The 26,734-nt window shown below is 44.0% G+C and overlaps 1 protein-coding gene across 5 annotated transcripts in view; it reads right to left on the bottom strand.

The window, feature by feature from the left end:
• Positions 1 to 26,734, bottom strand: part of shf (Src homology 2 domain containing F) — a 125,303-nt gene that overhangs the window by 80,973 nt on the left and 17,596 nt on the right. The window lies entirely within an intron of this gene.

Here is a 26,734-nt window from a genome sequence, read left to right as displayed (position 1 = left end):
TTAGAATGACCTCGCTATCTGCAACCTCACCTCTTTGATTCAACACTTTCCAGGAACGCCTTCGCTCGTTTAGACTATTTTAATAATGCATCGTTCACTGATCAAAGCCAATTAATAGGCAAAGCAGCCGTTTTGACTTTGTGGCTCTTAACCTTGTAATTCCTTCAGCGCTGCTTAATAAATTATCAGGCGAAGGAATCTTGTGTTTGCACACTGTCGTTTGTAGACTGAGAGGTCTGCTGCGTAGGTACCCACGCACACGTCTTCTGCTGGACTCACTCAGGTCTCCTGAGGAAATCTGAAAGATTTAGTACATCTGCAGCCTTGGCAATCGCTCTCTTTGTAAGAAAGACTGATAATGATCTGCTGATCCGGTCCCACCTCTGGCTGTGGACACTCAGTCCCATTAGCAAACATCATCAGTACGCTGACAGGACGACTGGGGCTCGACAACAGTGGGCATGATTTTTAGAAATGGTCAGAAAAACAGGTAGTCTCAGAGGGAAGACAGCTGGAACGACTGAGTTTATTTGTGCAGGAAAGCATACTTGACCCTTGCCAGCACGACCCTGTTTCACATTCAGCCATTCCGAGATAAATCTGACCTGCAAGGTGCAGTCACTATCGAACAGTTGTCACTTAACAAAGGACAAACCTCGGTTTGGGGTTTCAATTCAAAACTGACAAAAAGGGAGTTTCCCTGAAGCTAATAATGGGCCGAGCTTTAATGTCCTTTAAAGCATTGTTAAACAGAAACACCTGTCGGCTCCTGTTCTCGTCCTGTACAAGCACAAACAAGGAAGCATAAAGCTCACTTTCACCCACAGATACACATCTATTGCTGCACCGCTTGCTGAACAATGTCCATAAACACAGTTAGCAATCATATAATTTACAGCCTCCATCCCACAAAGGTCTCTGCAATAAGGCTTTATTAGAAAAATAGAAGCTTGGCACAGATTCTGTCTTGTTGTTGTGCATTAGAGAATCGCTGTTTCACTGCTGCATTTTTTTTTTCCCAGGACTAATGAGAGAATTGAGAAAAATACAGAAGGAAGGCTCGTTAGAGTTAGTGCCTAGACGGGCGGGATGTCAGACTCCCCCTCTTTTATTTTGTTTTAAGAACATGACCTATTTCTTTCACCGGCTCCCCTCTACATTTCGTCTTCTTTCCTCCGATACATTTCCGTGCTTTCACAGAGCCGAGGCCTGAAAGGGAATGGGAGTTTTCATTCCGGACCTCCTTTTCAATTAAACTCCCTCACTTTGCCAGGAGGAGAAGAGGTTCAGCTCTTATGCAATCTTCCTCCACACACTGAGGTTAAGTGGCACGGGGTAGACGAGCGAGGGAGACTGAGTGAAAAAGACAAAAGAAGGGAGAGAGAGAGAGAGAGAGAGAGAGGAGTGAAAGGAGTGCAGGAGGAGCAATCCTCATAAGTGTCTGGCTCTGTCTGACCAGTGAGTGGCTTTCCTTTGTCAGGATGTGGGCCGTGTGGGTGGGAGGGAAGTGGGGCGCTTCCGTCTTCATTCACACGCCGACTTCACAAGAGCGGTCACTCTGTCGCCACACGCCTCCGTGCACGTTCTCGCGAGCCGAGCCAGGTAAACAGAGTCAGTGCGTCCAGCATCATGAAGCCTCTCTGAGCTCTCTGTTTAACTAAAGTCTCTATTGAGTTGGGGCTCCGGTGCTGGCAGGGTTGTAATAAAAAAAAGGGGGGACAAGCAAGGAACTGCAGAGAAACTTTGATAAATATAGAGGGGTGATAACAAAACTCCACAGGGAGCGGGAGAAGAGCTCCAATGACAAATGGAGAACAAAAGCAAGCCTCGAGGTTTAGGAAAAGTGCTGCGGTGGCTTTGCATAAAAAACCCCTTCCTCCACTTCCAGATCCCCGCCGCCACCGCCGCCACCGGCCCCCGTCGGCATCGTCGGAGCGCACAGCCGACGCCGAAAATACTAGGTCAGATTCATGGCTGCGGGCTGCTCGTGCTGGGAGTTTCTGCACGGCACTTCATCACTCCAAGAAAGCCCAAAGACTCCAATTACATAAGATGGATGTGAATTTACACTGACCGGCACTGCAAGAAGTGACAGCGCATTTCAAATACACTGAAAGTTATGCAACTTTGTGATCTGAGAAGTTTTCTAATGGAGCACGACTCGGTCCTCTGCAGACGTAAACATGCCACTCTTCATGAGGCGCTCTGTTCACACACTGACAGAAGTGCAGACGCTCACTTTACTCTTTGCCCGCAGTCGTCTGCATAATCATTACCTGCATGCATAAATGTAATATTCACAGCAAACAATCCCACCGGACTGCCAGTTAAAGAGGAGGAGAGGCTCAGAGGAAGAGAGGCCTATAAAAATTCAATGCAGCTTTCAGATGATGGGAATAAAAGGCTGCTGCATTTTGCCTTGGGATGTATGCGCATGGGGTGGAGCAGCCCTGCTGCAGCGAAATGAGAAACCAAACATGATGTGTGCTTTTCGCTTTCCAACTGGAACAGCAGAAGCTGAAAAAGCTTAAAATGGCCCAGATTAAACTGAGCAGAAGAAACACACACACATACACCCTAAAGTGAACATTTATTTATTGATACGTCAATCCAATTTCTGCTGCTCATTTATGTCCAGGCAGCTCAAACATCTCTCACTGCGGCTGCTTCCATATTGATTGAGGAGCTGAAAGGGTTATACGGTCTGCTCAGTGTATTGCTCTATTCTGAATCTGCCCTGGGGTCTCCTTCGAGTTGTGGGTGCCTGGAATATCCTGACAGAGAGGCACTCAGGGCGCATCCTAATCAGATGTCCACAACGCTTCCAGATGCTCCAGTTCAATATCATATCTCTCAACTCAAGCCCACCTCACTACACCTGTTTTTTTCTCCCTTCAGCCAACAAAACTCAGCAGAGTCGGTCAGAGTCAACTGCAGGCACCTTTTTGCTTCAGTCAGGTGGGAATGAGATAATCATAATAATGAAATATATTGTATTTATCAGCCAGAAAGTTTTCAATCGTCAGCATTTTTAAGATGCTTATTCTCATTAAAAATACATGGGATTATCACACTTTGAAAAATGCAACAGGTGCTTGTTTTGGGTCAGCAAAGAGAAATATTCCTTTCTATATACATAACTATGTTTTGATCATCACAAAAAGATGAAAAAAATCATCTGTAAAGACTGTGCCCCATCTGCAATGCCACGAGAAAGGACAAGTTCATACAAGGAAGGGAACATATCTTGAGTGGACAAAAAATTTGTGTCCTGAGATGATTTCAATCATAAAAACATTAAAGTTTGTCTTATGAATAGAGAAACTGCTGATTGTGACAAAACCCCTGAAAATTTATGAACTGGGAAAAAATCATGGTCCAAGAAATTTATTTTATCTTTTTTTTCTAACTTGATTTGCCAATTTATGTGTCAGATAATGCAACTGCAGGTCCCACTTCCTTGTGCATCAATAAATAAAAGTAGTTTGTTCTGTATTTATTACTTTTGGAGAGATGGAACTTGTATAGTCATTGGAAAAAGAATTTTTAAGAAAAAATTTTATGCAAACACTAAATAAGAAAAAAAAAAATTAAAAAATCAAGAAACACTTAAATATGACAGAGCCACAAACACAATACCAAAAATAGAAATACACAAAAAAATAAACACAACTATATTGTATTAATATCAGCGTAATATGGTAAGGCGCTTCTACATTCTTCAAAAGATTTAGATTTATAATTTAGGCGATTGCAACAGAATCTGTTGAGGACATCGCTACAATATGACAATAACTCCCTTCAGACTCACACAGACTCTGCTGCAAATGATCCTACCCCATGATTGACAGCCAGAGGGGCTTGAACTTCTGGCCTGGGGTCGGAATGCTTCCCTTGTCCCAGAATGTCCTCTGTGCTTTCTGAGACATTAGCCTTAGATTTAGAGGCCGACGACACTCGTTCACAGATTCACATTTTACTATAAACTAGCCCGAAGCATGCCAGAGGCCTCAGAGTCATGAAACCACAAACAAAATATTAATTTAGCTGCTTGTCATTAAACTTTCCTACTCTTATTCATCTGAACGTTGAAACTCCGTTTCACTCATGCCATGTCCTTGAAAACATCCAGAATCTCTCCAAAATCAAATTTGCCCGTTGTTTACTCCCCTTGACACTGCCGCCACAGCACTGTCTTGTTTATTTGATGCCCTTTGAGATGGCTTTGGTATTGTAATCATTTGCGGCGTGCTCTGCGTAAAGGCGTAATGCAGGATGAGAAGAGGCCATTGTTATTCTGATGGTCCTGAAGACTCAACGCTGCGCCTTTGTGTGGTCAGGAAATGACCCACCTGGTGCAATCCAGTTACAGAGGCTTTACTGCTCAAGTGTTTTGTTGTGCTCAATGCCACCTCTTAATACAGAGGGAGCTATGGCTACTAAGCAGAGGGTAAAGGTTTCTCTAGATAGCCCCTGCAGAGCCCTGGTACGTTTCTTCCCCGGGGAGTTCATCACTATTTTATACATCAATGCTGTGAGAGCGTGCGAGTATTCTCAGGTGGGATGCATACCCAGCTTAAGATGGGGGGGAAACAATGAAAACGAGATCAGCAAACAAGCATGAATACACCAATTGCATTTTATGCATGTGTGTTCTGCGTACAAATCACAATCTCAGTGAAAGCGCTGCTGGCAAGAAGTCAGACTGCCTTGGCTTTAATTGTATTTCCAAGAAGCAGACGAGTGGAAGCTCTCCGTCAGTCTCTTTTCTAGTTTGATCAGTCAAAGCACATTAGTCCGCTTCATTCCTTCACACTCTGAGAAAAGAATCAGTCTAATTAACATCACATGTGAGGGAATTTCACTCTATATTACAGGGATCTCAGACGCTCTGATGGCACCATGACTATAGGTGAAAACTTCATACAAATGTTATTTTGTGCTTGTCCTTGAATGAGAATTGTTATTCACCACCACTGTTTGGTGTTGAAAACTGTGGAGAATCATTTTGACTGAAGTTATTCACTTCAGCCTGCTCTATTTGTCCCATTTATTGTGTTTACTAAATCCAAACTGAGAAGGCAGCCAGGGGACACAAAAGCTGCGGGAAAAAAAAAAAATGAGGGGAGCAAGGAGGGAAAGCCTCAGAGCCAAGTCTCCTCTCTATGTTTGTGGGTGCTGATGAGCTGGGCTGAGAGGATATGGAGAGGGTTTCCTGCGGGGCAGCAGTCTGCTCTGAATGGACCAGCTGTTCTCCGCTCATTCTTGTGTCCCGGTGCCCGCTGAGCTGCGGGGCTCTGCCAAAAAGAAGTACAGACAGACGCAGCCCTGCTACAGCGAAGGCGGCCACAAAGGCTGCTTTTACAAGGCAGTGCCATTCAGAGGTGACCAACAGGCTCCGGGATAACTACGGCGGGCCATATGCTGTATGCAGGGCAGAGCTTCTGCTCCTCCTTCATCCTTCTCCTCGGGACGCAGCCCACCTCCATTCAGCCCCGCGACTGGCCCGGCCTGACCCGGCACGGCGGTTCCGTGGGTGGCATCGGCGTCCTCGGAGAGGTGTTGATGGGCTTGGAGTCCAAACCCCGGCGCCCTACTCTGGGCCCGCTGACAGTGACATGTGGGCTTGCTGACGGAGCACTGAGGGGAGTGTGGTCAAATAACGTCGCGAGACATCTGTGGGCTTGTTTGCGGGGCGGCGGAGGGTCAGCGCTGAGGCGGAGGGGTGGAGAGTAATGGATGCCTCTGCATTGTCAGTGAGTGGATAAAGCAGGTGCTTACAGACACGGCATAAGGACATAATGGACCAATTGAGGGCCGTCAGTTAATCATTCACTCCTACAACTGTCTCTTCAGTTTGTGAGAGTGGCAGACGATGATTGTTTTCACTCTGCCGGGAATGAAACCACTGACAGGACACAGAAGGCCACCGAGTTCAGGCTGTCTCATGCAGTGGAGCAAAAAAACAAACTTCTCTCTGAAATGGTCCGTAAAAGAAGGCAACATGTTTAGATAAGTGCAGAATCACTATGAATAATAATATGTTCTGACACAATCAACGTGAGGAGGTGGAGGAACTGTCCAGAGTAAACAAACCGATTGATGACATTCACAATTCAATAATCACTGGGTGTCAAGGTGTAATTGCTTTTTAATTTCTCTTCCAAATGAACTCCAGGGCAGAATCAATTCATCATCAGAAAGAATTTACATGCTGCTTATATGCCATTGTTTAAGATATACTTGGAATTTTAAATGCACACTAATGTAACAGCCTCGTCGGGCCTCGCATGACTCTCCCATCACATTCCGGCACTAAGCTACAACATGGTTGAGCCGACTGGTTTTGATTTTATTTCCCCCTCTTCTTCCCATTTGTCTGTACAGCCTCCGTACAAATACACTTTATCGTGACTCACTGGAGCATACAATTGGTTGACAATCCTCCTGTTCCTTCACAAGTTCTTGTACCTGAAATTCAACTAAGTGAAGATTTGAATGTCTGAGTTTAAGATCCGAAACAATGTGGACAATCTGGAAGATGTGAGCCGAATATTGAAAACACCATACAGTATAATCTTAGTTTTCAAAAACCTATTATCTCAGTTTGTCAGCTTTAAACTTTAACCTCAACAGTACTGACAGTCAATATGTGAAATATTAGTGGAACAAAGGGAAACTTGCAAATTATATCCAGAAAAAGCATGAAATAAAACACAAGCAAGAAGGAAAAAGAGCGTCAGACGAGCATGCCTCACTTACTGCAAATGCAGACACACAAAAACTATATACTGTACCTATACAGGGATATGCATACTACCCCTGATACACATTGCCATCAGCAATATAATAAGCAGCACTGCTGATAGACATTATAGAATGACATTGACAACCTACGTACATCCCCCTCACGTGTATAGTACACTCGACATGCAAAGCGACCGCTCTAATTCACCTGCTGCCTTGTGTAGGCAACACATCTCTCTGTCTGCCACATCTGTTTGGGCTTAATGAGCTCTGAGGCCTCATAATGAAATTACTGCCTGCAGAGAAAAGCACAGAGAGGAGGTTTCCTTCCTCTGGGTGCATAGAGGACCAACCAAAAACAGACGTTCGTACGCTGTCAGAACTCATTATTGAGAGTGCAATGCTGACGTGTCGAAGGGAGAGGAAAAAAAAAATCTATGTATACGACATGTAGATGTGTTGTCAGCCATCTTGTCTGCACTTGTTACCCAGAATACTCTGATGTGTGTCCAATATAAACAGGTGCTGGTAGCAGTGGAGAGCATTTCTTTTATTTTCGTTTTTTTTTGTGCCACACGTGTTGCTGCGCTTGAAGCGTCTCATTGGTTTTAGCCATCTGGGCGAGCCCTCTAACAGTGACCGGTGCACCGTAAAGTCACTCGGAACAGGATGGAGGATTTCCTGCTGTCAGTGAGGCCTGAAAAGCGGAAATGTCAGCGGTTGAGATTTTCTCTGATATTTATTATCAGGTTCCTCATTCATAGTCTGCCAACCACAAAGCTTTATGCGCTTGTCACGGTGGCGACTGGCGTCTGAGCCAAGCGCAAGTCTAAATATAATGCAGGCTGACAGGGATCACAACAAATATGTTTTGACATTAATTGAGGACATGATGTAACAGTTTGTTATTTTGTGTTTTCAGTGGATGCACTGCCAAGAGGTTAGATGTGTCTGCTTTATCTCATACATATAGGATTTATTATGACCTACCGCACAGAAAATGTCTCTCGCTGGATTTGCAGTCTTTTTCATGAAAATCTATTTTGCGACAAGCGACTGGAGGGCATTCATAGATGTGATCCCACATCCATCCAGCCACCGTGCCATCCTCACCACATGCTTCATCAAAAGCTACCCTCCAGGGTCAGATTCGGTTGAAAGTTTGTAATCACGGCTTATCAGTTGAGAAAACGGATCCTAACCTTCACATTTCCTGGCAAATCAGTGGAGTGTGACACAATTATAACAGTGGTTCTGAGCATGTAAACAAATGCAATGATGTATGTGACTAAGATGTTTTGCCCACTGTGAGGATTTGATTACTCAGCAGCTGGTGTCAGGATCCTGCTTTGAGTGATGCCAGGGAGGTTAGAAGAAATGTTGAGAGTGCGTATCTATGTGTGTGTGTGTGTGTGTGTGTGTGTGTGTGTGTGTGTGTGTGCCTGCGTCCAGCATTGCTTGCTCACTGATAACATGCCTGGGTGCCATGTTTCTTCTGAGAATGAGTCACACCGCAAATAACAAGTCTTACTGGTTAAACCAGGACACATACTTGTTATAAAGTCAGACTGGTGTGATCCGAGGTCAGACCACTAATTACAAAAGCTCACAGCGGACGGCAATTTGGACGGGACTTCAGTCAGCGCTTACATTTCTCATATTCCTTTCCTCACTGAAACTAGTGGGTCGACCTACTAACAATCGGCAATTGACTCCTTTGCCACTGCCTGCAGACGTGGGTCTAATCGCCTGCAGCCGAGCTGCGTGTTTGCGTTTTCCCGCGCTGAAGATGTCCCACATTGATGACATGATCATCATCATCAGCACGATGGAGCACAGCGAGATAAACGCTGGAGACGAGTCAACGAATCTCCTCTTCCCCACGGATCAAGAGAAGCTCTCTGATCTCGCTATCTTGCCAATGCTGGGTCATTTTGATGAAAGATCTCTCGCGCTGTGTCCAAAAACAACAAGCGCGCTAACGTAGCCACGCTACATTGACGTCATCACGTAAACCAATGCATCGACCTGGGACTGCCTTTCCCACTGAAGCTGATCAGAGGTGAGCCAATTAAACCCGGGTCGCTTGCAGGGTCGATCGACCCGGGCCGAAATGCCGCTGAAAACCTTTCCCACTGTCATGAGGAGCCGATTATTAGCGGGTTTAAACGGGCTTTTTGGACAGTGGATATCACAGACACACACTTGTGACCAGTAGAGCACGGGATACAGTCAGGTCGGCACCACTCCAAGTCGGCCCCGGCCAACTCGGCACCGCCCCGGGATACAGTCAACTCGGCATCAAGCCAAGTCGGCATCAAGCCAAGTCGGCCTCGCGGGCAGGGGGGGCTCTCGAGTGGCCGAGTTGGTCGGTGCGGACTTGACTTTAAGCTGCTTACCAACTCGGCCAAAAGCGTCTTTCTTTTTTTTTTAATCACGATGGTGGATAATGTACCTGGGAGCTTCATGTTTGACGTCCGAGTAGCTTAGCTACAAGCGCGCAGCGCTTAGCGGCTGTTTGGTCATGTGACCGGTCCCAAGGCATTCTGGGTATCGTAGTGCAGCGATGCCGGCTGCGCCGCGACGATTTGCAGTTTTTTTCGTGCCGGCAGCGCCGCTTCTCCTCACGTAGCAGGCAGGGGACTGGAGGACAAACTGTGTGGTTATGGTGACTGACAGGTTAGAGGTGGAGAATGGACCTGGAGCTTCATGGTTGACGTCCTGCTTGAACCGAGTAGCTTAGCTACGAGCGCACAGCGCGAGCGGCTGTCTGGTCATGTGACCAGATCATGTGACCGGCATGTGATCCGCGAACGCAGCATGATCAAACCAGTCGCCTGCATTATAATTTTATTGTAATGTTCTCCACCCCCGAAGCTTCGGTCTTCCTAGGTTTCCACTGATTGGGTAAAAATAAATTAATTGTACTGGCTGACCAAACTTCGGGAAGGAATTATTTACCTAAACCCCGGTTTAAAACCACGGACCATTATTGTTTGACGAGGTATATGTGTATGTATGGATGTGTATGTATGAATATATATGTGTAAATGGGCATGTATATGTATAGGTATGAATGTGAGGATGTATAGGTTTGTATATGTATACATATGTACGTGTCTACAGGTTTGTGTATATATAGGTGTATGTAGGTGTAGATGTATGGATGTGAGCGTATGTTTGTGTACACGTGTGATTGTGAGAGTGCACGTGTATATATATCTTTGTAGGTATGTCTGTATGTATCTGTATGTACTTTTTTTTGTTATTTCTTTTGCTTGTTATTTTATTTTATTTTATTTCATTCCTTGAGTATGGTAAACGATGTTTGAACCTAAAGAACATATGGTCTTTTGACAAAATGAGCATACAGTAACTTGTAGCCTTTAAGAGATTATATAATTGTGGAAAAAAACAATAAAAATATAAATAAAAAAAGATAGTGACACACCACAGTACTTTGCAAAATGATTCATCACTCTTGGTTCAAAGGGGACTCATAAAAAGTCACAAGATAAATTGGGAAAAATTGCTCAACCCACAAGAAATGCATGGAAAAAATTATAGAACGACCTAAAAAACCTAAAATGTCGAGAATTCCTGAGAAAAGGAAATTTACTATGGTTGGCATGACAAGCTGCTTACAATGAGGTAAAATGATTAAATCTGCTAAAATTTTAAAATTATCAGCCAATAAAAACTTGGAAAGAGGAGCAACACTGTTAAAATCAGGTACAAAAACAAACTTTCACAGAAATAAAAACTGAGACAGACAACAGTCTTTCTTGTTGTTCTATTCCCATAAAAATCAATAGCGTATCTGTATTCTGACAGCATGAACCGGCACGATCAAAAAATCCAACTGTCCATTCATCCAATGTGATGATCCCCTGAGTCGAGGTGACCTTCCCGCGGGATTTCTCTCAGGTAACTTCACACCATGCTGCCAACCTACACGTCTTGCTGTCACTCACCCACTCACTTGCCTTTTTCATTTTTCTATCCCCGTAGGTCTGTTTTGTTTTTTCTTCTTCTCCATGTCCCTGACTTCCCAGAATGTCACTCTAGTCATGACTGATGGTAGATAGCAGGCTATGGATGGAAAACAGGCATACAGAGATCCAATCCAACTATTGCACAAGCCAACGATCAGCAAGATACGACAAAATGTGAATAGCCTCCTTTGTATGAGCAACCGAGAGGTGCAGAATACAGGGGGCATGACAAGATTACAGGATGTTAACAGGTGCATGAACTCTTCTAAAACGGAGGCCTATCACAGGATCTCACTGTTGATTCACCCTGAAGCATTTATGCTCCTTCACTATCAAATCTTCCAACGGCCGCGCAGCTAGAGGATCCACGAATGAAACAACCTACAAAAGCAACTCATAAACCTTCAATCCAAAGCTGCAACTTAGTCTTTGTTGACATTCAGAGCATTTTTTCAAAAGGAAAACTGCCAAGTTGACATTAAGTCCAGCCATTTACCACATGCATCATTTCTCTTTGGTGTTGAAAGCATGAATGTATCATTTCGTTTGTAGAACCTGCATTAGATCAAGGTTTAGATTTCTGTTATCATGACCATCTTGCTGTAGCGTTTATTTTATTTTAGATCTATTATCACAGAAATACCTGCAGTTAAGCAAACGATTTAATTTTGAACCGTGCACCAAACATCTAAGGAACAAACAATTCCCGTCACAGAAAAAACGGTTTACTGGGTAACAAAGCGAGAGAACTGGAAAAAGGAAATCTATCGAGCTGAGAAAGGTTTGTGCCTACGAACCTTTTCCAGCATATCAAACTTAAGTGCTTATTTAACATCAGCCAGATACTCCTCAGGTTTAAGTAATCACTAAAATCTTCTGAACAGAAAATGAACTGACCAAGAAAAAGATTGCAGAAGAAACAGGTTGGTAAGAAGGAAGACACCACTTGTGTGCTCAACATCCACCGTTCCACATCAATGCAGCCAGCGGTGTTTTCAGATCACTGAGCTGGCGGGTTAACCGTGACCCTGGCACTCTGGACAAAGGTCACACGGGACAGGGTTTTTCTGTGAGGTCCCACCATGAAAGTCTGAGCTTCAGTCTAGCCCGAGCTCCCTTTAATCACCGTGGCCAGAAAGTCAATACGGCGGCGCACAAGTCAATTACCTCAGGAGGAGAACTCCAAGGCGCCACGTGATCCAAGGGTTTCCCTTATCCAGACCACCAATCTTTCTGACAGCCAAATCATGGCCAACTTATTGGATTCAGTGGAGAAGGAGATCTTTACATTAATAATTCACTCTGTCTGTGGCTGCATCTCATCTCGTTCGGCGCTGCAGAGAGTGAGACCCCACCGATGCACACAACAGGCGAGAAAATGCATTGCTTGAATGGAAATGAACCTCTCTCGCCAAACCACCTCAATCTCTGACTCTTTGCCTCGTCTGTCCTCTTATTTGTTCATCAGTTTCTCTCTACCTGCCCCCCCCCCCCTCGTTCTTATCGACCTGCGAAGGCAATCCTGAATGTTTTGAATGTCTTTCGCTCTCCTCTCTGTCAGAAATTCTGCCTCTCACGCTCAATTCAAGTGACAATCCAAACAGACAAATATCTGAAAAAGGTACACCCTCAGTATTTTCATTTCAAAGATTTATTCCGCGGTAAATAGGAAGCTATTCTGTGGAAGAGAATAAGCTAAAAGTACACTTTAAAAAAGGGGGTCGTAATCCATCGTATGCTCTTTCCCTCTCTGCCCTGATTCACTTCTCTGCTGCAGTTATGCTGACAGACCTGAAATCTCTTATCTTTAACTTTCACACTCTCCATACATTACCCTCCCTTCTCTCTTCATCTGCTTTTGCTTCCATCCCATTTCTGTCGCGCAGGTGGCATCCTGCTGGTGATGGAGGGCCGCATCTCCCTCTGCGAGCTGCTGTTCCTAATGAGCCTCCTCAGCCACACACCGTATCAAATTAACAGGCTGCACCAAACTATTACAACCCGAACCCGCCAGCGGGGCCCCGGGCAGACCCAGCACCTCGCCTCACCGCTCCAATGGCCACACGGCGTGATTGATAGGATGCAATGCGAAGAAGAGAGAGGACGAGATACTGAAATATACCGAGAGCTAAAAGCCAGATTAAAGATATACACAGCTTTATTTTCTGCTGTGGGGAAAAAAAATATCAGCCTTTGCAAGGAGTAATTATCCTCTTAATGGAATAAGTAATGAGAGGAAAAGGTTGGAGATTGCCTGGGTGAAAAATGTCAATTTTATATCAGGCAGTGAACACTGCCAAAGACTCTCAAGGCCTCTCTATAGTGCTTAAGCTTTGGACAAACAGACCATCTGGAAATGTGCCTTTTCTCTTTAAAAAGCCTGCTGCAAAATTTGTAATTTTAATGTTTTCAAGTCCTTGTCTTTCAGCATCAGGCTTAAAATTGGCTGTTCGGGATGGGGATGTATGCACCGGAGAGTGTGTTATGCTGTAACCATCCATCTGGCTAATTGGATCTCGAATCTTGGAACACACACTTGACATGCTCTGATAAGGTTATAATCTCCCTTGTGCATTTGTGGTGCTAGTTCACTATTTTAATTAATTAGTCACATCAAGTTTAAGCGTGGTTTTCCTTTATAACTATGTGTGTACGTGTGTGTGTGTGTGGACTGAGACACACTGGACTCTGCAGGCCTGGCAAATGTGTCGCAGTCAGAATAACTGTGTGGTGATACAGCACTAATTGATATGGTACACATCTGTTCATTGTTCGGCACGAAGAGCCATGCAGACGGAAAGGGTAAATGTTTAAATCAAGCAACAATAATGACTGGATTACTCTGCAAGGAGAGATAACAGCGAGCCTCTGGAAGAAAAAGAAACCAGAGAAGGTCATCCCTGAATAAATGTCAGCAGTAAATTAGCTGCCGCGAAGGAAGAAAAAAAAAAAAGGACCCCTGTGTTATTTTACAAGACAACAAGGTTTCCATAAAAGAACTTGGTCCTTGGTCTATGACAGGAAGAATGGCAACGTCCCAGTCCACTGCCTCCTGGCTGGATTGATAGCGTCAGGAATGCTGTGAGTGAGAGACAGACGCAGAACGATGCACCACAGACGGCAGGAAGAGAGCGCGAATGTATAGAAGACAAACGGAGACAGAAGGAAGGGGACAGATGGGTCCAAAACCATGGAAAACTGAGATATGACAGACAAAAGGAAGAAAAAGAACAAATGAGAGAAGGTTGAAATGCTTTAAAGACAAGCAAGTGAGGAGAATAAAGAGCTTTGTGGGAAAATGCAGTGGCTGGTTTGAGATGACGGCTTGTTCTTCAACCCCACTGAATCCCACTCGTTTTGTCAACAGGCCACTTCGGCTGCATTACTCACACTGCAGCAGCAGCAGCAGCTGTGGGTTGCAGACTGTGGCTCGCTCTGCTCAGGCACACCAAACAAAAACACATGCAATGGTTCCCGAAAACATTTCAACAGCTCTATTTATTCATGATCAATGTGCTCCATGAAATTCATACCGTCAAGAATACTTGTAATTCTGAAAGGGAGAGGACATAATTTATCAGTAAAGGTCACAGTTTGATGTAGTTTGAAGGTTTAAAAGTTTCACCAACTACATTTGATACTCTTGTACCTCAAGTCATATTTGCTACAAATTTGAAAGCTGTATTGAAGGGAAATGTTCAGTGCCCAAGTAACTTTGTGAATGGAACATGTTGAAATCTGCTTTGTGGGGAAACACACACATACACACACACATTTATAATCATCATGATGTTTCAAAGTTTTAAATGAGAGGTTGAAGCAAATTTAAAATTTCAAGTGTAGTTTCATATTCAAAAAGCCAGTTGTGACCTTGTCTCATTTCTTGATCTTTCGAACTGCTGTAACTCCTGAAAGGAGCCTGTAACCAAAGGCAGCCACCTCAACCCAGCTCTTCCGTCTGTCGTACAGTGCACCTGCCCTCCCCTCTTCTTTAATCTGTCTTTCAAACTCACATAGAACAGGCCTTCGAGTGAGGCAGGATACCTGTCCTGGGTTATGATTGAAAAGCCTTGTCAAACAAGTCAAGGACAAGGTGAATCCCGAGGTATTGATCCACTGAGCCAAACTGCAGATGAGCGCGGTTCAAAATGGAAGGTTACTGCTCCAACATCGGCTCGGAGTTCAGCCTCTCGGCTTTATTAGGTAGTTTGCACAGCGTTTACTCAACAGCTTCAGAAAATCCTTCCACTGCAAACTGCCCACACTCTTTCCATGAAGCAGGCTTGTGCCCACTGCAGTTCTTTGTTCTCTGTACTGGTTTCGGTATTTTGTGCATTTGTGTCTCGGTGAGAGTTTGTCTGGCATTCCTGTGTCTGTTTTTGAGGGGGTGTCCATCTGTTCCTGTTGTGTCCTTCAACAGCTGCAGAGTGCGAGCCGCCCACACGACGCACACTTGCACCTAAAAGCTCTCGGTCAAATCGAATCGGGCATCAATGGGCCTGATTGCCACACCAGCTGGACCGTCGTCTTCACAGGGAAACAGGCGATTCCCCTGCATGCTCCCAACAACACACTAATTCTAAAAAAGCTTTGTCTTCCTCACCAATCTATAAAATCCATCTAATAATCACCATCAAGTCATCGTCCACAACAAAGACACAAGCTCCTGCGCCACTTTGCAAATTAATACTTGACATATTAAATGACTCAGAAGTGTGTGAGACAGCTGTGGACGCCTGTGTCTGCGCATTAACACAGCATGTGCATGTATGCTGCAGGGCCCGTGCAGCCTGCAGCAGGTATGAATTCAGCCCCGTCCTCCTCTGCAGTGGCCCAGACGTGGATTAATGGTGTCATTAATCTTACCTTTAAAATGAATGACTTCAGCACCTCCAGCCCGCACCAAAGTGGCTGCCCAGTCCCTCGTCTCCTCTCTCCACCCCTCTCCACCCTCTCTCCCTTCCCGCTCAGCTGTAACTGATGGATACTGGGCCTGCCATCCTATCCATCCTTGGCTTGGCACGGCCTGGCACAGTAGGACATCAAGGACCAGCAGGGACTCTTCTCAGACCTGTTGCTAGTTTGGCGATTTTTGTGCTCCATGTACTCTCATGTGTAGTTAAATTCACTGCAGATCTGAAAGCTTTTGACAAAGACTGTCAAACATACAAACAGAATGCTACGAGCCCCACCGCACTTAACTGTGTTGACAGCAGATCAGCATTACGTCATAACTGATGGCAACAAGCCAACAGGGGCCAGAAAGCAGAAGCACGGAAAGCTAGAAAAAAGGCTAAAAGCTATAAAGTCAACAACTTCTCTACTACTGTAATAAGTAGGCACGTGATAAAAAACAAATGAGTCTGAGCCGAGTCTGGTTGGATTGGAACCATACAGATTAAGAGTACTGTCAAGTGGAAGCAGAAATACCAAAAGTATTGCTAGTCGTGACAGAATTGCAGTAGGAAACATGACACTGTGCAATGCATGTTCAATTAAGATCATGCAACCCCGGAATACAGTTAGTTTTGAAAGCTGAAAAAAGCTTTGAAAATGTTGGTTAACAACCAAACTGCACTGTAAGAATCACAATCTGTCCTTTATTTCATCACATCAAAACTGCTTAATTCAGAGAAATGTGAGTCGAGTGAATCTGATCACCTTGATTCTGCAAAACACACAATATGTGGCTGAATGTGTGACAGTCACAAGAGAATTTCCTGTTATCGCCAATAATCTCCTGAAACATTTCTTGGCAAGTTGAAAAAAATTTCAAAGAAAAATCAATAGTAGAGAAAAAAAGGCACAAGTTTGAAGATCCAAAGCAGATGTTTATAATTTCAAAACTTTCACTTTCCATTCAAACCGCTGTCAACTCATGTTTGTATGTCTTTGCAAACCAGTGAGGTTGCACATCCCACTAATGTCTCAACTCAAAACATGCAAGCAAGTCTTTTTAGGAATGTAATGAATCTTGCTCCAGGCATTGCATTTACAAAAATGGGTCAGAATTTAGATCAAGGGAGACGTGAACTGTGGCAACCAAATTCTAATCAGTTCATCTCAGAGACGGAGTGAGAGAGTGAACAAGTGCTCATTTTGAAGAGAATCCTTCATGGAGTTCAGGAGAAAAGGTGCTGACCAGACTGGGACAAACGACCCACAAACCCTAAAACCCACTTAAAGGACCGTCACTAGAACTGGAGAGCTTGTGGTTGAATTACTTCGAATGCCAATGACAAATTGATTGTTGAGGTATTGATTGATGTTTGGTTGGGCGGCAGTGCTGCATCAATGTGTTCCATCTTTCAGAAGGCACTGAAGGGGCAGTCATTATGCTGCCGAGTTTTGGAACTTAAGTTGGATTATTTATTAAAGACACAAAGAATTGTCAAACTCCTGAACAGCTCCTGGTGGATTATACAGCACATTTGCCATGTTTTGCTCTCACCCATATCAATATCTGGAGGAAATGGCAAATATATCGACAACTGTGCGACACACAGGAGCACAACGTCCATGTGTGAGGAACACAAGCTGCAGAGGCTGGGCGGCTCTCACCACTAAGTGGGGGGGAGGGAGGTTATCAGCCCGAGCTGGAGATTTCTCATTTCATCAATAAGTCGTCAGTCTTCCTGCTCTTCCCCTCTCCTCCCACCTCCTACACCTTCCGCTCTGCAGCTTTGCCAAATGACCCTCCACACCACAGACTCCGCTGGCCATGATCCAGCAGGCCACTCTTCACACACACACACACACACTCGTAGCCATAACACCGCTCCACTGTATGTCACTGTCACAGACAGGGAAACACACCAGACTATTTTTAAAACATCATTTTGAGGAGGAAATGCGCACGTGTGCCGTTCTTCTTTAACTCCCTTCAGTTGCACGCATCAGTACAAGCTTTGTTTTTCCACCAGCCACTAAGCGCCATACAAAAATTACAACCCTGTCATGTGAAGTGGATACTGATGCGAGAAAGTTTAACAGTTACGCAAAGTTTCCACACAGTTCTCTGGAACTGTCTGACTTTTGTGATGATCCTTTTTAGCTTTTTCAGACAGAAACAGCTGAGAGGAAATTACATTTGCTAAAGATAAATTGAAGAAATCAGGCAGGCAAACCAGGGTCATGTAGAAGCTACACGTCTGCAAAAATTTATATTTTACTCGTGAAAATGTTGTCTGTGCATTTGCGTCCTCATGATTGAGGACAAGGTTTCAAAAGTTAATCATAAAATTGGAGGAGAGATTGTCAAAGTTGAATAATCTGGCAGCCGAAAGGAAATTTATAAATGAATGTAACATTTGGACAATAAATTAAATGCATCATGAAGTTGAGGGTATCCGTCCGAAAACAGAGCGAGTTTACTTCATCACTGTCACACAGTTTGATCAATGAAATTACATGTCTGCCACATCGATCACGATGAAGTCAAACGTCATCCCTCCATTCATCTTCAATACCGTCTTCATCCACAACTCATGCTGTCTGGAGCCGATCCCAGCTGAGAGCAGCTGAAGGCAGGGCTCAACATAAACAGGTCGCCAGTTCAAACGTTGTCAAAATACAATTTGCAAACACTGATGCTGCAGAGGCAGCCAAGGGGAGAAAAGAAAACTGATACGGAGCTCTGCTCTAAGAGCAGGGTTATTGTCCAGGCGGCTCTCGTTACAGTCCAGTTTCCCGCTAAATAAAGCACAGTTCCTGCTCTCACCACGCCGTGCATTTTAGTTGACAAGATCATTATTCCCATTCCCTTTCGAGTACTAATGAATGGATTCAGAGTTTTTTTATTTATTCAAACTGTATGTATTCTGTTGCGCGCTCAAAATAAATAAACCAATGAATAAATTAAATTAATTTTAAAAAAAGTTACAAGAATATGTTTCCAACTACAGCAAGAAGCCAGAATAAAAAAAAAAAAAAAAAACAAGCACGCAACACCAGCTCTGGGATTGTGGAGAATCCGTTTTGCATCGCTCCGTACCGTCCTGTCAGATCAGCGTGTAATAAGTGTCAGTCACTTCTCATGGGATCATGTAGATGTGACACAAACGGGAAGCTCACTTCTGACAAAATCTGGCAAGTACTGAATGGGTCGCTCAGATAATGACTACTCAGGGGGGCGAAGAAGAAGAGAAGGCAATTCCACTATATCCAAATCTCAATAACGATATCTGAGCAACTTTTGCTGATCCTACCCACATAACTTTTGGAAAGCAGAATGATTTAAAAAAAAAACAAAAAAAAACCCATTGAACCTTTTATACTCTTCACTGAGTCACACAGGAGAACTGAAAGGTACTTTCACTTCTCTTAGGTTTGTCATTGCAACAGGAAATAAAAGTCATCGTTATTCGTGAACTCTATACAATGACACCATTCTTATGATACACTCCAAACAAAGGCTTGTAAGTGCGAGTCTACAACCTGCCTGGCTGCTTTAGTCAATGAGCTCCACTCAGCCTCTGCTCTGTCACTGAACTAATAGATCAGAACTAGATGTAGGATTATGCTTTATCTGAAGTTGATTTCAAGGAGCGGATGCCCTTCAGACGGCAGGTTTTGTTAGTTTGGTGGCTGCTGTGATGCCAGCAATAAAAATGTTACACAGCATCTCTGATGACCATAAAAACTATTTCCTGTTGAACCCGGTGACTCCTGGAAGCATCTCCCATATCTCCGCTTCATCTCCGCTTCATCTCGTGTCTGTCACTACTTCTTTGGTTTAATACCCTCATTATTAAACCTCCTCATTTTCCAGCATGGGTCTCAGAGCTTTCATTTTTGATTTTAGAACTCAGTATTTAGTCTCAGAAAATGCTGCTGTAAGGGAAATCTTGGATTTTCCACTGAATTACCAGCATGTCATGTGGTATCACAGTAATGTTAACATAAAGTAATGATGCAAAGTAATTAGAGCGAGTCTCAGTAAAGGAAATTGCTTTAACAGCATTCTGCATTGGGGGACGAGCAGCTGTGATTTGACTGCACAACCCAGATACCCTTAAACAGTAGTTGTGAGGCGTGAGAAGGAGGAGGAGGGTGTTAATTATTCACTTCCCCGTCCAGTTCTCAGCTACTGGCCTTGCAGCCCCTGCTTATTTATATCTGCCTATAATCAACACGGGTAAGGCATAGACGTGTGGTTGAGGTCATTCTGAAGCAATATCTGAAAAACTCAAGACTTAAAATAAACCAAACATGAGAAAATATGACAGAATTATCAAACGCTCCTCAACTGATAATTTGAAATCCCATACAGCGCACACACATTTCTACAGAGAAAAAAAAAAAAAAAAAAACGCCAGTGTTGGAACATGCTCCGGATATTCCTCAAGTTACGGCTCGGGGCCATAAAAGCAGGGTTACAGGCCAAGATATGCGCCGCCACATGTACCTGCTATCGCCTGGGGTGAGTTTTCACTCTTGTGAACAAGTGAGGAGGAGATGGAAACCATTCTGCACACCATGTCTCCATTATTTTCTCTTTAAAAGTCCTCATAAACCAGCTCACGGGTGCTGGAATATGAATTTGCTCCCACTGCCCATGCCCCAAGGTCTCTCCCTCATCACTCCGACTTCTAAAGTTCATTCTTGACCAGTTCTGCTCTGTTCTCATCCCACAATTCCACTTTCTTTTTCACTTTCTCCCTCTCCCCATGTTGACATCGACCGTGTTCTCTCACCCACTCAGACCTGAGCCAAAACTGCTAATGTTCCTGGCATCTGCGCTGCAGAGCCAGTGGGGGCTTCGCCGTGCATTATCATGAGTAATTGAAATAATCAACTCCGCTGCTAATGACTCATCTCCTTGGCATTGGATGCTATGGGCTGCACATCGTTGGGAGTGTGGTGCAGAGGGTGCCAGTGCCGGCAGACATTTCCCAGCGCATTTCTCAGACTCGGGAAGAGAGGAACAGCGAACACCCATCCACCATGAGTCAGCCATCATGGAAAACGTCGAGGTTTTTCCCTCCAGCCATTCTCGCCGTGTTGCTCAACTCTCCTGCTGTTAAATGACGAAGCACGACTTGAAAGATGGGATGTGGACAAATTGCGGTTACAACTTTGACACGGTGTGTAATAAATTCAACACTGGCGTAAAACAATTTCAACTGGAGGGCTTATTTTGCCTGATACCCCCACACACCACTGAGCTCACGCACACGTTTTGGTGCAGTGGCAAAAATGCAGCTTGAGGACTGCGCAAGAGGGCTGTACCGGAGCTTGTTTGTTCGGGAGGGCTCAATCATGCAAGCTGTTTGCACAACAGGCCTCTTCTGCACTGTGGGAAAACTCTCACATGGTCGCCGACCCGCCTGACTCGTGGGGAAGCATGAGGACGAGTGTGTTTTCATTGAGAAACGGCTTAACGCAGTGCGGCCCCATGTGCTCGTCAGGGCAACAAGTCTGAACAGCTACAGCAATGTGCGACGATGAGCTGAGTGACGCAGATGAGGAAACATCGCAAGGCTGGATTCTGGTTTTCCCTCCAACAGATCCTCCTCTGATGAGGTGTTGCTGCTTGTGTTGAGGTTTACACGGAACTGCCCTGTAGAGAGGTGTGTGTGCCTTTAACTGACTGCATGAAAGTCCCAAAAACTACTGCAATACATGTAAAACCTGTCACTTATGTTCAAAACGCATAAAAACAGAAAGCAGATATTTTACAGTCCCAACACAATCCAGAAGGAAACGGATCTTTTCTTGGTGTGTCACGTTTGACAGATTCACACGGGGTTCAAAGATAGCTCATGGGACGGCCGACGCGTGGAGACATGACAAACATTTAAGGCACTCTGGAAATACGCACACACACACACACACGGAACATTGTTAAGGCACAGCGGCTGCCTGCACGTCTTCACACACACAACTGCAGGTGGTGTATAGAGGATCGGCCGGCCGGCAGGCAGGCAGTGTGGAAGAGGCAGACGGGGAGAGGGGGGGAGGGGAGGGGCTGGCTTTTCAGGTTAAGGAAGTTGTGACATGTCCCTCCAGCAGGCTCATAAATCAGCCGGTTCAACCTCACTAAGGACGGCTCTTGGGGGGAAAAAGAAGAGACGTGGAGTACACAGTTTGCGCACACGCACACACACACACACACACACACACACACACACACAAGCCCGCTAAGCCTTTTCCTGCTCATGTGCAGAAGCATGTTTCTTACCATCACCTAAGCCAACACAGGAAAGCACCTAAATCCAAGCATAGCCTATTTTAAAGCATCATAAATAAGTAAGAGCCGGCCATAATGTCTGCACCACAATGGTCTATAACTCAAACCGGTTCCCACAAAGAGTGTTGCTCAAGTATACGCACAAACACATTTGTATTGATAGTTCTGTGAGAACACTAACAAACAAAAGAGCTCCACAGCTCCATGTCTCAAATTATTACCCCCACTGAGTGCCTCAGCCTGATCTTAAATGTAATCAAAAGCCTAATCCTGATTTTATAAAACAAATCTTCACCCTCACATAACTTTTGAAGAGTTCTGAAGAAAGACATTTTGAAAATCGATTAATAATATATTCCCTATAGCCTCTCATCCTACTTCTATCACAAACCAGCACTGAAACCAAACAAAAACTTAAAACTAGTTCTAACCCAAACCTGAGAGGTCGGCCATCGCCATCTTTGCCCCTGGGCTCAACACACCACACCTCCCTCTGTGTTGTTGAGAGTCTTTGTATCACAGGGGTGGGAATATTGAGTAATATAGGAATTAGAAATGCATCTGCCTGGTCCTTTCTTGTGACTCCCTCTATTTCATTTGGATTTTCAGGCTTTTGATGAAAATTAGTTTAAATAAAAAAAACAACACAGCAGAAACCAACTTGGCGCAAAAAGCACTTAAACTTGAACAGAGCAGAATGCCTTAAAACTAATTTAATCTCTTGAGGACAATTAAGTTCAGAACTGATTGCTTTCCCTTCCAGAGATTCTTCGATACTTTCCTGCACTTTAATTTGCAAAATAATGTTCGACGAAGAAATCTGCATCAGTATGTAAAGAGTGCAACAAGCTTTGAGAGCGCTCATCTCGGTAATAGATTGTCTTCTTGCACTTGATTACACTGTTCGCAGTGAACACATGGTGAAGCGCAGTAATCAATCAGGTTGCTTAGCTTGTGAGGCTGCAATGGCCCATAAAATGTAAATGGAAGGGAGTCAGGACGAGTGTGGCAAGCCTTTTCCAAGAAGCATTAGAGCAACAAGGCTGATCTCATACTTGTTGTTCACGGTGATGACAGAGTCAGAAAGCAACTGAAATACGTCAAAGGCTGCATCATTGTTCAGAGTTGCAGGTTTTGGGAATGTTTGCTTTTCACACACCTGTAGTGAACTGCAGCAGCATCAAGCAGAAACATGACGATGAAATTACTTTAAATAACTCATGTGATGAGTTTAGACCTTTTTCCTATGAATAGTTTCCAAACAACTATCTGAAACTTCTTGACTCTGAAACTTCTCAACCTGTGCAGTGACTGTGTAGATATGGAACAGCTTAGTCACACCATTGTGTTACAGACCTTCCTACGCTCCAAATCCCTCTTAAGAGGAGCGTAAAACCACAAGTAATGACTCAACATTTAAGATACTAATCTGAAGCGCCCAGTTCCAGAAGTTTATGACATGGTTTGGTTTCTGAGCCTTTCAGAAAAGGCCAAAATTAGAGCCACAAGAAAGGATGTCAAAAGATTCATATCTAGTCCTCCTGCTTAAAAATACAGAAAAAAATGGGCAGAATTGGGGTAAAGGCTGTGTAGCAAGTCACATTTAAAAAGTCAGGAGTTTGATTTAATCTCGTTCAACTTGGAATCGATTGGGAACACGCTTTGAGAGGAAACTTTCTTTCACGCACCTTTGAATTTTACAAGTCAAGCAAAGTTAAAAGTCACTTTTACGAGGAACCAGACTGACCAGTTTATGGATGGTATAAATGTGGCTGACGGTAATTAAATAATTAAAAACTTGCTTCGACAGCCATAAATAGAAAAGTTTCTGTGGTACTGGCACGTTTGGGGGGGTTTGGTCGTCCATCTGCACCCATCTGTGAAAGCATGAGCCGAGGAGACGGGAAAGCTGTAGGCGCTACGGCGACGCCAGTCTGAGAGATGAAGAGAATTCGGCAATTACTCACTGTGCAGGTTGTCATTGTGGAGGAGAACGATGAAAAAGAGTAATGATAACAGAATTGGATTTGAATTCTTTCTTTGTAATCGCTCCGTAGCGGACTGGAAGAGCCTGGCTCCTTTCGAGCTGACTGAACTCTGAGTGTGCAGTTCTGCCTGACCAATACTCCGTCAGAATCAGAGACGCAGCAATTATTTTTATTCTACAGCTACAGCTGCTATGTTAATGTATTGGTGGAAGCATCCGGCCTTGCACAGCGAGACGTGATCACAGTTTCTGATCCTCGTTATGTTGCTGAGAAGTTGCACCCCTTTGGATGAGGCACTTAACCCCTAAATACTCAAACAGGACCAACAAGTGTGAATTTATGTGACTGTGCGTACAGGAACTTACAGGAATACAGTTCTTTAAAGAGACGATTATGCTTAGTGTGTCTGCCATACACACTCTACTGTTGTTACCGTTGATTGTAAATGCTTACTGTGAATTGACTGACATAAAGGGGCAGATTACATAACTTTAGAGACATTTGTTTTGTATTTTCTTGAATTTTTTGTCTTTCGTTGGACCTCCGATTCTTATGAATGCAGTTCCTCATTAGCAGACACAAAGAATTGCTTCTTCTCTTGTTGGATTAAAGACATTGTGTGGTTAAAAAAAAAGGGGTCTTACAAGCCTGAACAGGCCAGAAGAGCTGCTTTACTGACTTCAGTCGATTTTCCTGCAGGTGACGATGGATAATGTCGTCTCACATATTGCATATCGTTGCATTGCAGCTTTGAAGAAAATAAGCAGCATGCTTCTCCAAGACAAACTTATCAGAATTTTAAACAAGGTCTTACAAAATATGAAGATGACAGTCACAATTAGGATTGAATTCTAACAAATTGTGACTGTAAATAACCCGTGTTCTGAGGAAGTGGCCATACTCAGCAACTTGTACAGATATATTTATCTGTTAAACCAGTCGTGTTTCTAATAAGCATCTCTACAGTGTAAACAGCATACAGTATACAATCCATGGTTTGACAGATCAATTTACAGAATTTTGGATGTAGTGAATGAGAAACATGAGTGATTTTGGTCAGTTTGATTATTTCCAGTGGATTTTACCATGCATATATTGCACATGAGGTATTTTTTTTCTCGACACTTTTAATATTCTCATTCCTCTTACTGACATTTCCCATTTAGAGGTATATTTCACGTGTGCCTGATAAAGGGTTAATACAACATGTCGAGTAACTTCTGTGAAGAAGGCTTGGTAATCACCCAGTTTGAACGACAAACAATTCATGTTCTCAATAAATCTCCAAACCACACTGCAGTGAGTCTGGTAAGATCATCCAAGTGCTGTCAGAGAACCGAAATGATCTATGGTTCATTATGAATCTTAACAACATAACAGTGGCACTGCAGAAATCCTTCAACAGCTCTATTTAAAACAGCAACCCTGTCGAAAAATAATTGGCAATCAATACAGGTGATGAATGAAAGCCTGGAAACAAAAGCACCCCAGGTTTCAGAGACAGGACCTGCCGGAGAAACAAACTGAAGACTTCATCAGATCAAACAGGCAGTCGCTGCCAGAGCAGGATCGTTTGTCAATACAGCCAAATGCAGAACTGTGCCGGGCTTAAATTTATAAAGCAAAGAAAAACTTGGACGCTATTCAAGATTTATCCGATACAAAAAAAAAAAAAAGCCTTGTTGAGATGTTTTTTCCCCCTTTACAGCTTCCTCATTCTGAAAGAGGTGATAAATCTTGGGTTTTTGTGCTCTGCTGAGGCAGTGACTGGGCCAGAGGTGAAACCAGTAAGACAGATAAAAACAAGAGATTGTCGGGAGGCCCATTAAAAGAAAATTGCCAAGGAGGGACAGAAGCATTCACGCTCTGCCTCTCTGGCAGGTCTGGGAGCGCCGTGCAGGAGATGCTGCTCTCTGGTAGGTGAGCTGAATTTGTCAGTATATCAAGACCTTAATACACAAGACGCGTTGTCGTCCATTCTAAGTTCCAGAAACATCTATTTGAAGTCTGACATCCGTGCCGCGCTCCTGCCTTCTGTTCAGGAGAAGAAGAAAAACAGCTGCCACTTGTTTTGTTTACGCTGCGTTTTCAACACTTCTCTACTTTTTTTTCCCCAGCATATCCCTCGTATTCTGTCATCGCCGTGCTGAGCCACAGAATGAGTACGCTGTGACAAAGCCGTGTGGGGAATGCGGTCGGGCTAAATTCTGATGTTAGCATACAGCTATTGTTGTCTCAAGAAAAAAAAAGCCTTCCTGGAAATCCCAGCAAGCAGCCGTCTCCACGTGCACACAGTTCAGCAGGGGGAAAAAAAAAGCACTCCTCTCTTTACTGGATTAAACAGAGTGTATCCCTCAAAGGCTTGTGTGCAATTTCCACGGGGAAAGTCATCGCTTCGGAAAATGTTTTGACATCGTTTTGTGACACACAAGTCATTTCTGCGCTGCTGCATCTGTCATGTGAAGTGGCAGCAGGGCATCTGAGTTTCTTCATTAATTCATACGGCCAGATCACACCGCATTTTAATTAATCCTCCGCCAAGACAAACAATGCGAAGACACAAACTCAAAACCTGCAATTACCGGAGGTGTGAAGGTGAGAAAAGGAACGATGCACAAAGGGGTTGGAGGTTATTGCTCGTCTTCCTCATTAAGCGTCAGAAATTCAACAGTGTTCACAACAAATTAAGATGAACTGTTCCTCAACAGAAACCTGATTGACTTATACATAAGTGAATTCGATACAATGTTCACTAAAAACATCTTTACTTTCCATGTTATTACAACTCGCAATGTTTTTTTTTTGTTGTTTTT

Source organism: Salarias fasciatus, chromosome 1, assembly GCF_902148845.1.
Source record: "Salarias fasciatus chromosome 1, fSalaFa1.1, whole genome shotgun sequence".
Lineage (NCBI taxonomy): Eukaryota > Metazoa > Chordata > Actinopteri > Blenniiformes > Blenniidae > Salarias > Salarias fasciatus.
This window is presented reverse-complemented; position numbering and strand designations above follow the sequence as displayed.